We start from the raw sequence: 12,763 nt of genomic DNA, 5'->3' as shown, positions 1-12,763 counted from the left end.
TTATATCTTGTTGACAGTGGTTAAAATAGGGTTATGGAGTTAAATCAACAGACAAGGTCTCCCTTATGCAGTGCTCTTCTCGGCAGTGTTTGCTCCTCACCCTTCGTACCGTGTGAGCAGCGAGGGCTATACGCAGTTTCCCTCATCATCCTCTGCGTAGCCAAGCACTTCGTGCTGCTCTTAAGTTTCAAACTGAATACAAGGCTATTTATAGCGGGCTAAAAGTCAGGAGGTTCAGGTGGAATATTATAGCTGAAAGCCAAACGAGGTGGGAGCACAGGCTTGTGAAATAAATTCAGTGCTTAAGAATGCCTTACAAGTAAGTGTTGCTTCTTGCAGGCTTCGGGCTCCTCTGGTTTAGCAGCTGTGGGTGACCATGACCCCAAGAGAGGACCTGCCAAAACATACACGGTCCGGAGAAGTGCTTGACACCGATCCTCAGGTTTTTATTTCAGTAGCTGCTTTAAGGCTTATTTCTGCCCATCCATCTTTTTGCACTTGTGGAAGTGAAGAAAGTACCATCGATGAACTATGCCAAGGGGCCAGAGAGCAAGTTTGTCAGAAAAAAATCTTAAAAGCAGCCTAATTTCCTTCTCTACCAGCTTAACAGGCCTTGTGAGTAGGAAAAAAAAAGAGTAAAACCTGATACAGATCAACTCGAGGAGGATTTTTGATACCTTCTCACTTGATGTGCTTGTAATCAAAATACAGTTTAGATGAATGCAAGGGGCTCCAAAACTGCATCAGTAAGGACGCAGGGCTCTCCCTGCTCGCTGTTTCAGGAGAAATTTGGTTAAATCTATGGAGACCTGTGCTTTTCAGGCAAAATTTCAGCCTGATTCTAACCAGTAACTTCATTAATAATCTGCGTGGTGGAACAGAGAATATGCTTATTAAATCTGCGCCGGGATGGATGGCACAGAGCTGAGAAGGACTGAGAGTGTGCTGAAAGGTAAGACGGGAAAACACAAGTCACCCTAAAAGCTGGAGAAACAGTCTGTGAGAACAAGCCAGGACTCGGAAGGGAGGAATATGAGGAATAATAAAAGGTGGAGACCAACCAGCAAGGCAGTAACTCAGACCAGCTGAGCCAAAAAAGTAAAAAACTTCACACTATTGCCGAGGAGGTAAATGTCATATTAGGTGTGCAAAGAGGGATACAGTCTGCAAGACACGTGAGAAACCTTTCAGCTTTGCTTTGTGTTGTTAAGGTCACTAGCACGGTATCATGTCTAGGTTTGTACAAAACTGCCCCAAAAGTATGCGGCTGACTGTGAGAAGACTGGGAGGAATCAAAGAGAGAGACCTGAGAGTTAAAACAGCCCCCAAGAAAGGGTTGCTGAGGATAACAAAGGAAAGGGAGAAGACTCTTGAAGCCTGTAAAAGTAGCATAAGGGGAGAGAGGGCATTTGTTCTTCATGCCCAAAGGGGTCCCACTGAGAAGTAATGGGTTTAAAGTGTAGTGGGAAACATTGAGACTGGCCATTAGGAAAGGCTCTGACTGGAACAGGTACTCTGCGTGGTCTTTTCAGGCCATCATTCAAGGTTTTTAAGAAAATGCTGGATGGCAGCTCCTAAAAATGAGATCCTGCTTTGGGTGGACTAGAAAATGTCTTCATGGCCTTCCCAGCTGTAATTTCTATACTGTTCAAGGCCAAAGGAAACATGAAATCATATGGGAAGTGTTACCATCTATTTGGACCAGGATGGTGCACAATCATGGACTGGTATTGTCCCATGGGTGATACAGGTAGAGACCTTCTAGTAGAAGTGGCCTAGGTGAAGGTACACAGGGTCATGCTAGTATGGATTGAGATAACAAAAACTAGTCATTGCTCTCCTAAGTGTTTGTTGTTCAGCTTTTTTTTCCCCTGCAGGTCTTTTGGCAGACAAATGAGTCCTGTGGGACCTCGAGATGGGTTTGTAGATGGACCTGTGGACCTCCTGCCACGCCTGAGGTAAAGTATTGGGGACAATTCTAGAAAATTGTTGATCTGGAATGCTGGCAAGGGGTGATTTAGGGCATCCCTGTAGGGATGTCACCGAGCAGAATAACACAAACTGAGTGTTGGCTGTTGGAGAGCAGCGCGGACTGCTGAAATGTGGAGGAGGCATCTCATACCAGTGCCAGGCGTGTAGCACCATCTGAGGACAGGCTTTTGGTGGGAAGATGGAGACCATGGAAATTTTCTCATCTACAGAGTCATGAAACAATCTCAGGCGTCTGGGGGCAGCCGGCCAGCTCAGCAGGCTGCGTTCGCCTTTCCAAATACACGAGCGAAGTCAAGCTGTCTTAAACCATTACAGCAAAACAGATGCACGGAGCTGAGTAGCCTACTGCTGGTCAATGCTTTTCTGAGGAGCGGCTTCTTTATCAGGAAAACGATGATTTTTGTAAATCCAAAGCACTAAATTGGAATTTGTTTGGGCACCAACCATGTTAACAAGAGCAATAAAATTATGAAAGTACTTGAGTTTTGATGAGCTCAAAACTCTAGTCTAGATGAAGAAAAGGACTTAAAGAGCCAACTCTAGTTGATATTGTGGACAGCTTGGGATGCTGTTCCAGAAAACGCTTGTGATCGTCTTTTGAGGAGAGTTACTGGAAAAGTGGTCAAGCCCTGGCCCCCCGGCCACGTGCGCAGCGCGGTGTGACAGCAAGGGCTCAGTGCAGAGGGGGTCCCCGGCCCCCCCCGGGTTTCCCGTGCTGACGCAGGAGAAGCTTGTGTGAGGTCTCTGCTCTTCTCTTATATAATCCGTGACTTCAGATAAAATTAATGCCAAGTACCCAAAAAAGGGATTGTGTGTGCTCTCTCGCAGCCTCTTCCCGTAATCTGAACACAGCGTTCAACTGTGACATTTTTGCCAGTAAAAGAGAGGTTTTTCCTTTGCCTTGAGATCCAGATTTAAAATTAGCTGCGTCTCAGCAGAGCCATCGGCAGCGATCCCTGCCAGCCTCAGTGCTCGGCATTGGAGGTTCAGGGCCATAAAAGAGCCCAGCAGCCCAGTTTAAACAGTGACCAGAAAAGTTTGTTCAGGGAGGGCTCCCTGGCCGTTAACAACAGGAGCTTCCATTAGCTCCTACGTCGAGAAAACCAGTCAAATTTTATAAAAATACTTCCTAAAGTAAATACTAGTGAGTCACAGATACTAAATATTAATAATTCATACATTGGGAACAGAAATATTAGCAGGATCTGTAAGGCAGGTCTTTTTTACGTGCAATAATACAGAATTGGGTATGTGTTCCTCTCTCTTTTTTTTTTTCTTTTTTTTTTTTTGTCTTGCGTGTGCCAACCTTTCACGTCTGAGATGCAGGCTTGGAGCTGCTCCAAGGTCTTGGGTCAATGAAGCTGGTTGGTGTCTAAGTCCCACGAGGGCAGCAGCTTGCCTGGAAGGGACCCAAGTAGGCAGCGCTCCTCATCCGGGGGTCACTAACGGGGCACTCCTGGGGAATCGGCTGGTTTGACTCCATACTTGCAAATTGCAGATAAATGAGGGGTTTTCTTTCATTGCCAGACTGACCTCTGGGGGGGAAAAAAAAAAAAATCAACCCCGAGCCAACCACATTTATGCAAAGTTTATGCAGCCACCCGATCCCCCAAAACACTTTTGTTACATTGAGGAGCAAAATGGAGCGAGAGCCACCCCTCATTTTTCTAGCGAGGCAGTTTTAATTGAAAAGTGGTTTTGTTGATCAAAATGAAAAAAGGAAAAAAAATTCAGAGTTTTAAAAAGTGGATTTGCAGATATTTCAGTCATTTCTTTTCATGCTTGAAAGCATGGCTTCTTAAAAGTTTGTTGGCACTGAAAAGCATTAACAGAAAATTTTAATTAGACCTTTTTTTTTTTTTTCAGTTTCCCATGGTGTATGACCAGCATTTTCTGGCTCATGGTGGAGACTGAGGTATTCTCTGGGTGAAGAGGGGAGTAATTTTTTTCTTGAAATTGAAAAGAAGTGTCCATTTAAAAAAAAAAAAGAAAAGAGAGATTCCAGGCAGAACTGTGCAGGAGAAAGGCTTTTCTTGGAGGAATGGAGCAAAAGGAGGAGTGAAGAGCAAGGGGCTATGATGAAGACCCATACTGGAGTCTAACACCTTATTTTTGTCAAATCTGAGGGCAGTTTTGCCTTGGACGTTGAACGAAAGCCAGTCCCCAAAAACCAGAGGGGTGAGTGGAAGTCAGGATGTGAGGTGATCCCAATGCTTTGAACCACCACAAACACATTTTCCTCTTCCTCCCCAAAAGAAAAGTGTTCTATTCTGCCAGTTATGAAAGACTCAGTTTCATCATTGGTGCCTAATTTCAGGATGATGTGCCCTGGCCCATCCTGCCAAGGCTTGTCCAGCGCAGCGGTGGAGAGACTGCTGCCACTTAGGTGGTCCCAAATTACTTCTTGCTTCTTGTTCCTCAGCTCCTTTAAGTCAAACCCGAGCTTTGCAAGGACTCTGTGAAAGCTTTTCACTCTGAGCAGTTGATTCATTAATTAGCAGATACCTTAGCTTGAAGGTCTGCACCTCTCGGCGGTCGCTTTTTGGGCCCGCATGGCAGTGCAGGTGGAGGTCCCTTTCCAGGAATAGGGAATGGATGTTCCTCTTCGCATTTTGCTTTTTGACCCTGGATTTGATCCAATGCAAAGAGAAAAGGCACACTATGGCTCTAGGGAAAATACTTGTTACTGAGCTGAGAGCTGTATTGGTACAGAGATGCCAGCAAGTACACATGGGGCCAATTTTCTCTTTCCTCTTAGTCTGAGGGTCTCAGGGGTGTAGGAGATAAGTCTGTGTCTTCCAAACCTGCTCTGGACAGTTTCTACTGAAAGATCCCACATGATGCCGAAATTGCCCCAAAATGCTGAGGACAAGATTCACCCTTCCCCTGAAAGCACGTGGAAGAGGACTACTATAGGCTCTGTCTTCTTCCAGGAAAACCATCTTCCATGAGATACCAGATCGTGATACTCTTCCAGCTAAATGCAATGTAAAGGAAATTTCTCACTAGGAAAGGACAGCCACAAGCAGCCTTTGGGCTTTCTGGAAATTAATGGGTGGCTTTCCAGCTCGGCAGGTGGCCAGACAACACGGCCGTTGTTTCTACCTCTTCATATCGATGACCTCCCAGTGGACCTTTCTCAGAGAAAATGAAGTGGAACAGCTAACTCAGCTGGTCAAATAGCACACACAACCTGGAAAACTGCCGAGGATTACAAGCCTGGACAAAAGCCCAACTTCTGTTGTTACACCAATGACAGATATCATTAGTTTTCAGGTATCATTAGTTTTGTGCTTGATCACTGACAAGTGGATGGTCCCTTGTAACTACTCTATTTATAGACCTGGTTTAAACACCCACGTGTTGAGACACGCCAGGTTGCTCCCTTGCTGGGATGCAGCAAGGCTTTTTGTCTTGATAAGCTGCATCCCATCCACGGGAGCATCTCAGTTTTGGTGGATGGGTAAAGGAGTCGTTCTCACAGCTGGGGTCATGCAAACCAGAGGGAAATCCTATTCCCACCAAACACTTTCTACCTACCAGCCCTCTGGGCACAGGAATTTTGTCAGATGTGAATTTCTCATCAAAGCCCCACTTTGTGTTGAGCTCTCCCATCCCTTCTTATTGTCGCTCACTGACCGGTCTAGTCTTCTGTAATCTCTAGCTTTAATTAAAAGGAGATCGGAGACCCCTGGGACTTGCACACCCTGCCCCACCTTGGCATTCCTTCTCCCTTCCCATGGCAGAGGGGCAGGCAGGGTGGTGCTGAGCATGGAGGGCAGCTGCGGCAGCAATTTGTACTGAAAATGACTGTAGATTTCAAAATTTGTTTTGACTGGAAGAGGAACCCAGTATTGCAAAGGGTGTAAAGGCACAGATCCCCTTTCTAAAAGGAAGGCTCACAAAATGCTGTCAGGATCTCGTTTATCATTAAGCCAGGGCCTGAGCACTACATCTCTGCCCCAAGTTTGCCTGCTCAGCATTTGCAGATGAACCCCAGTTCTGTACAAATTAGAGGCTCTAAACCAGCCAGGCAGAAAAATGCAGATTTTCTGGAGTGGTGGCATCTTGGTGAGGGTGTCTTTACAGGACAAATTATTTCCACCGTGGAAGAAGCAGGACAGGAGATGGCATCAAACCATGCCTCTGGTCGTTGGTGGCTGTGCTGTTACAGCTGGCATTAAGAAAAATGTATGGGCAACGTCTCGTGTGGGTACCCACAGGGCTGTGGGAGTGGGTCTGTAACACAGGCTTACCAGCGAATTTTCTAATTAAAGGGTTATGAGTGGTCCTCACAATATGTTGGAGGATATTGCATGGCACAAAAAGAGGCAATCAGGCACCATAGGAAGCCCACAGACTTGAACCGCAGCTGCGTAAGTCCTAGTCTGCAAACTGCACCGCTCTGATTCACGAGTATGCGATGCACGGTTTGGTAAGAGCCGCTTACTAAATTGCAGCTATCTTGATGCTCATTTCCTCGCTTATTTTATTGAGGTCTGCTTTAGACCCATTGTTAAAATAACTGCAGAGTGTTGGTGGGCTGATGTGGAGCAATGTCAGGGTGTTGCATCATTTGGTATTTGAATAGAGTGTCTTGCAGGGACGGTTCCCTCTGGGCGCAGTAGTACCTCTTCCTGAACATAATCAGCCCTCGTTAAGCCCCATTAGTCTGCTGGCAGCGTGGTTGGTTGGACACCAACCCTCACGCAAGCGAGGCAGCGGATGACAAGATGGCATCATGCTTTACTCTGCGACCCCATCACACGGTACAACGTGAGCTTTTGGTGTCTTAACCTGTTTTATGGCAGGAGCAGGAGTTAGGGAATGGGAATTTTGGAATTTACTATTCCAAATCCAGAATCAAGGCATTGTGAGAGATGACCTGTGACGAAGGGTGTTTCCAAGTATGTCTTGACTTCAGGGAACAGGATATTACGGTGATGAGTCTGACAGTTGGTTGCATCCTCTTAGATGTTCAGTCACTCTTCCTCCTCACACCAGCTGGGACAGTTGTCCACGAACTTGTCATTGTTGCAGGGCTTAGTTAGTGCTCTAGGGACATGGGTATAGTTTTCTTTGTATTGGGTAGCTAATAACAAGACAGGAGGGAATAAAATGAACTTTTAAGAAGAGAGACTATATTTTGATTAAATATATATAAGAAAAGCAAGAAAGTCTCAAGAGAGTGTGTCATAACTATTGCAGTTCTTGACTGTACCAAAAGGATACAGTCATGGGGGTCTTCATGATGTGCCAAGGGAAATGGGCCAGGAGGTGAAATCAGCCTCCAAGTCCTGCCTGTCAACAGCAGCCCATATTGCTCTGGGTCAGTAAGATATGGATTCTGGGCAGGAGGGCCAGGAAAAAGAAAGATTGCTTGTCTCCTTATTAATAAAGCTAATTATTCCCATCCAGAAGCAGGGAAGGCAGATGTGAAACATCTTTCCAATAACATCAAAGATTGCCAGTGTTTGTACTTCATCAAAATAAAAGCAAGAGCTGCTCACATCCTTGTTCACCCAGAGGAACCAATCTTAACCATGAGCTTTTTGAGCCAAAGAAACTAGGGCCATGTCCCGAGACATAGAAAAGGCAGCCACATTTTTAAACTTACTAGATTTTCCTTCATTGTGCTTTTACTCATGTTGGATCCCTGTACACAGCCTGTCTCATGGCTTCGGGAAAGAGAGAAATAGGTATTGCCTGCTCAGAAAGCCAACTGCTAGCAATACACCCAAACCACCATGTTGGACCCTCGAGTTCCTTGTGAGGATGATTTCCAACTAAAACTTCCCGTCAGTAGTCATGAAAGGGTAAAGACAACAACCAGTTCCACATTGCACGTTTCACCCTACCAGTCTTGTGCTGTCCTTTACCCCTATCTTGTCCTCTTTGACACAATGCCCACTAGGATCAATCTGAGATTTATTTTTGGAATGAAGATAAGATGGCTTGGTACGTATCCAAAAAACATGTTAACTCAGGACATTCTTTTGATCATAGAGCAGGTAAACATAATTCTGCACTCTCCTTTATGAATTATTTGCCCCGAGAAAGCAACTGGGTTTTTGTCAATGGACAGCAGAGCATGCAGTAACTCTGTATAGCATGGAACAGAGATACACAAGTCATTTGGAGAGCTTTGGCGCCTGCATTAGCAATGGTGGTTCAAGGCGTGGCCATTTTCTGATCAAAACTTTTTTGGTGGGAAAGTTGAACTTCTGACATCTGAATTTTGTGGCATTTTAAGCAAGGCGTGGACTTTTTCCCTGGAAAATTTTAGTACTCTCATGGGAAGATGACAGCATGCCCAATCTAAATACTAAAACAAGTCACATACTGCTTGAAAAACTTCTTCCATGCTCCAGGAAGCTGGTGGACAATTACTGTGTGTTGTTCTTTTCCTTTACAGAAAACCCCTCCAACCTGTCCTGTACGTGTGTCACCCTGACTCCTGACATTGCATGGTATGGATTTGGACAGTAGGAGAGAGAGGTCTTGCATTATACTCTGAACATTACTGTATTGGATTACTTCTGATTTTGACAGGAGCTTGTCCTTATTAGACACAATTTCTCTGTCTTGTGATAAATCTTTTGATCTGTTTTGATGTCTTGGAGAATCTGTATAACTGGTCCCAGGTATCTGGGAAATACAATTGGTAATCTTACTTCAACTTCTTAGCCAAATGAATGAGAATCTTAAAGGAAAGTTTCATCTCAGAAATTTCTTTTTCCCTAATGAAAGAAAACTGATACCCTGCTTTGGATTTGCAGCACTTGAATACACGGCTCAGACTGTGTTCTTGCCCATAAGTTAGATCTGAGTCTGAAACTGTAAATGACTTGTTCGGGGTTTGAATGGGACACTCAGTTTTTCAAGGCACAGTAAACCCTCACCAGCAGTGTCTGAGGTGGTGTAAATTGGCACAACCTCGCTGCAGTTGACGAACGAACTTCGCGTTTTGGCTGCGGGTGTTTACAGCCTAAAAAAGCACACACTGTTGCTGCTAACAGAGTAAGATATATAAGGTCATGCATGCTAAACCCGGCCCCATATTCGGGGCCAGTTAGACTAAAAGCAATCTCATCACTGTCCAAGGTTCAGAACATGACCTGGTGGGGCTTGCAAATCTTTGCTGTGAATTATGCCATGGCTGATGGTGGTTTCCTGTTACGGTTGGAAAGGCTGCGTGGATTCAGGCAGAGCTGCCCTCTCCCAGGGAATCACATGAGCCTGGAAACAGAAATAAACTTCACATGGCGTTTCTTCTAACTGACTGCTCGCTCCTCTGAGGTATACGGTGTATCAAGAGACCAGCGTCAGCAAATGCATCACTCTTCACTTACTATAATGTTATTTCTAGAAGTTTGCTTGGTTTACAAAGAACAGAAACCTGGTAAAATGGTTGGATGAAGCACAGGGTAAATTCAGCTGTTCTACAGATGTGAAATGATAGAAAGCCATTTGGTTCTGTCGCTTTTTAAAACAAACCAGCTCCTTCACTTCTTCAGCATGCAGTCTCTTAAGCACTCTCACAGCCTCTCCACCCCAGCAAAAAGAACAAATATCCTCCCCATGCTTTCACTGTTGGAAACCCATCTGTGAGAGATGTGTTTTAGGCTTTGTACATGAATATATTTTTCATAGTCTGAGGGCTCTTTGTGGGTAAAATGGTGTGAATAAAGCAATTACAATGAGCGTAACAGTTGTAAATAAAATGGGAAACACTGTTTAATAAGAATAATTTAACAGTGAATTGGACTTTGTTATTACTAATCTTTTTTCTCAAGCTGAATTTCTGTGAAGAGGTTGTCAAAGAAGTTCAAGGATTTCCTACACGCACTTGTCCATTGGATGAACTCAACTCTTCTCTTGGCCTTCAGGTTTCTTCGCTTTTCCTGATGTGCCCAACTGCAATTGCAGGTAGATGTCATGAGAGACTCTCTTCAGCTTTTCTGATGGAAAATTGGTACCTGACTCATGATGCCTGTGCATATAAAGCTAAAAAACTTTGCTGCCACGCTATTGTCCTTTACCTTTTACATCTATTGCACGGCTTCTTGGAAACACAGTCTATTTTCCCTTCTGTTCTGCTCTCTACATGGTGATACACTGGAAGATATTAAACAACAAAAGAGCAAAGAGGATATGTTTTATATTATTTTGTTTATAAGAACACTCTTGACTGGTAAATAGCTACACCCTTTATAAGTGTTTTCAATTTTCTCTTTGAAATACGAAACAAGTAATGCTTTCAACAAGCAGTTCTTCTTTGTCAAGTATTTTTCTTGTTTTAGGATACCCAAATAGTTTGAAAATCAAAATGTTTCCAGAAAACATATTTTGGGTGCACTTTTTTTTTTAAAGCCATGCAAAGTTCAAGCTGTGACTATAAAGATGTGACTGTTCACGATGCTGAATGCTTCGTGCCGAGTAGAATAGCTTTCAGTATGGGAACCAATGTGTGATCTGTAAAAAGACACAGCAACCCTATAAAGCCACTTGCATGAGAGACTTCACTTGGTTTCTTTCTTATTAAATTCAGCAAAAAGCATCTTGTATAACAGACTAATAGCTTGAGATGTATAGGGAAGAATAGTACCTTCAGACACATCAGTGGCCTGGAGGAAGAAGTTCTTGTGATACTCGTTTCTTGGCAATGAATGACCAGACCATGGCATTTCAGTGCCCCTGCTATGTTGCTCCCAGAAACATGAAATGACCACAAAAATATCTTATTTACCAGCTCATGACTTTTCCCTGGGAGAATTTCTGAGTGCATGTCTGATACTGGGTCCCTATTCCCAAGCGGGCACAGAGGTGGGATTCTCCTCGGCTTCACCATGAGAGAACTTGACAAATTAGGTCCGAAAGTGAGGTGGCCCAGACCCAGTTTGTTCTAGGTTAGCCTCATATCCTCATGAAAGGCTTTTTGGTCTTGCTGTAGGTGGGATGGTTTCCTCTAAATGTGCTGTACTCCACTATATTGTTCTACTCTTCCAGAGAGTGTTATTTCAACCCAGTTTTAGGTCACCTTGAGAGTGGCTGGGCTTGGCACAGCTGACTTCTGGGCCCAGGACTTGCTGCTGATCTCAAGTTGTTGGCTGATTACACAAAAGAGTTTATAGATTAAGTCTGAATAAACCCTTCAATTGAGGTCACAGTAAATAAGATTCTACGGTTAAAGCACTTTATGGCAAAACATGCTCTAAGGAACCAGTCATATTAAGAGTAATGATTTGATCAGAGAATGAGAAACAGGACTGGGAAGACAGGAACCTGACCTCAGCAATAAAATGCGCATAGTTACTTTTTTTTTTCCTTCTTGGAAACTGGTGTGCAAAGGTACAATTATACAACACGGCCAACATTTCAGCAGGCCAATGCAAACGATTTGTGCTTTTCCTGACTCCGGGCATCTGCACAGTTTTGCTTTGCTTTAAACTTTCGGGCCAAATCCTCTCTCTAGCATGCAGTGCTTGCAAGGGGAGGGCTGAGGCTGGTGCTGGGACCCTCCACTGGCTGGAACTGGTGGAGGTGCCCATGGAGATGAACTGACCATGCCAAGCTGCAGGGGCGTTTGGCTCCTCCAGCTCAGAAGAAGCTTTTGGACACTGCCGATCAATGACTTGAATTTAAGCATATCTGCAAGCAGAATGTAATTTGGAAGAGCAACCAGGACAGATATAGCCTGGTTCGCGTTGTTGGAGTTAGCTGAAGTTGGAGTTGGAGGGGGAGAGACAGAAGCAGCCAAACACCCACTCGACCCCAGCGCCAACCTTCGCTGCCTTTGCAGTACTTGATTTATTGTTTCCTTAGAAAACCAGGCTAAACTCCCAGCAGCAGATTGTTTTCAACCTCTCAGTGTCTGAGTTAGAAAGGAAAGGCTTTATCCCAAAACTGGATACTTCTGGTGTCATTGGAAGTGCTGAGTGGTGTTTGCATTCTTGTTATTCTTTCTTCTTATCTTTCTGCAGGAGAAAGCCTGTCCCAGGAACATACGCTTGGCTCCTACTGCTGAAGTGTTAATGAGGCGTCCTCCAGTTTGCTCGTGAGGATGCAGGATGCAACCGAGAGGGCTGGGAACCCAAGGGATAGACACGGAGAGGATGCATCGGCACGGACTCCAGCTCTGTGCCTGGTGGGAGCCCTCCATGTCTGCGTGGAGGTCCCGAGGGCAATACCAAAGGAAAAGGTAGCCTAACCCCCACTCAGCCTGCGCTGAGGATTTGCTCATCCTGCCCCCTTTCAGTGGGATGCAAGTGCAGAGAAGCAGCTAACACAGTGGGAGGTGATAAGAGAAAGGGTCACACAGAATTCACTGATGAATTCACTGTTATCTTTATCCCAGCGGCTACCCCATTAAAGTATAGCGAGGTTCGTATAGGGCTGCCATCAGCCCTGGAGCAGGAGAGGGAGATGGAGCTTTCCTCTGCTGCCCAGCCCTTGTGTGAGGAACCCAGCTTCTCTTCCAGGCTGAATAACAGACGGAAGAGCATAGCCCAAAGAAAGCGTCTTTGAAGGCAATGTCTGCAGACGGGGCACTGCGGTGGGACGGATGAGTCTCTTCTTGTTTGCACTTCGACAGTTGGCTTTGGCAGCCTCGGAGCCATTGCAGCCCGTGAGCATCAAAGGGTTCCTGTTTGGATATGGGCAGACCAGACTTTCCCGAAGGAAAAAGCAGGACCGCATTATTCAAAGTAGTTGCGTGTAATTGAATAAAGAAGCTGGGTGCCTTGCAGGGGAGGTATGGCCAGCATTTCAT

At 45.0% G+C, this 12,763-nt stretch overlaps 1 long non-coding RNA gene across 1 annotated transcript; it reads left to right on the top strand.

Annotated features, from left to right (window-relative positions):
• Positions 1–514: 514 nt before the first annotated feature.
• Positions 515–12,187, top strand: LOC142036239 (uncharacterized). Its single transcript, XR_012652123.1, has 5 exons — positions 515–952; positions 1,878–1,958; positions 3,859–3,907; positions 8,408–8,462; positions 11,976–12,187. It is a non-coding gene; the product is annotated as an uncharacterized LOC142036239 (long non-coding RNA).
• The last annotated feature ends 576 nt before the right edge of the window (positions 12,188–12,763 follow it).

The sequence above is a fragment of the Buteo buteo genome, chromosome 11 (genome assembly GCF_964188355.1).
Source record: "Buteo buteo chromosome 11, bButBut1.hap1.1, whole genome shotgun sequence".
NCBI classification, from domain to species: domain Eukaryota; kingdom Metazoa; phylum Chordata; class Aves; order Accipitriformes; family Accipitridae; genus Buteo; species Buteo buteo.
This window is presented reverse-complemented; position numbering and strand designations above follow the sequence as displayed.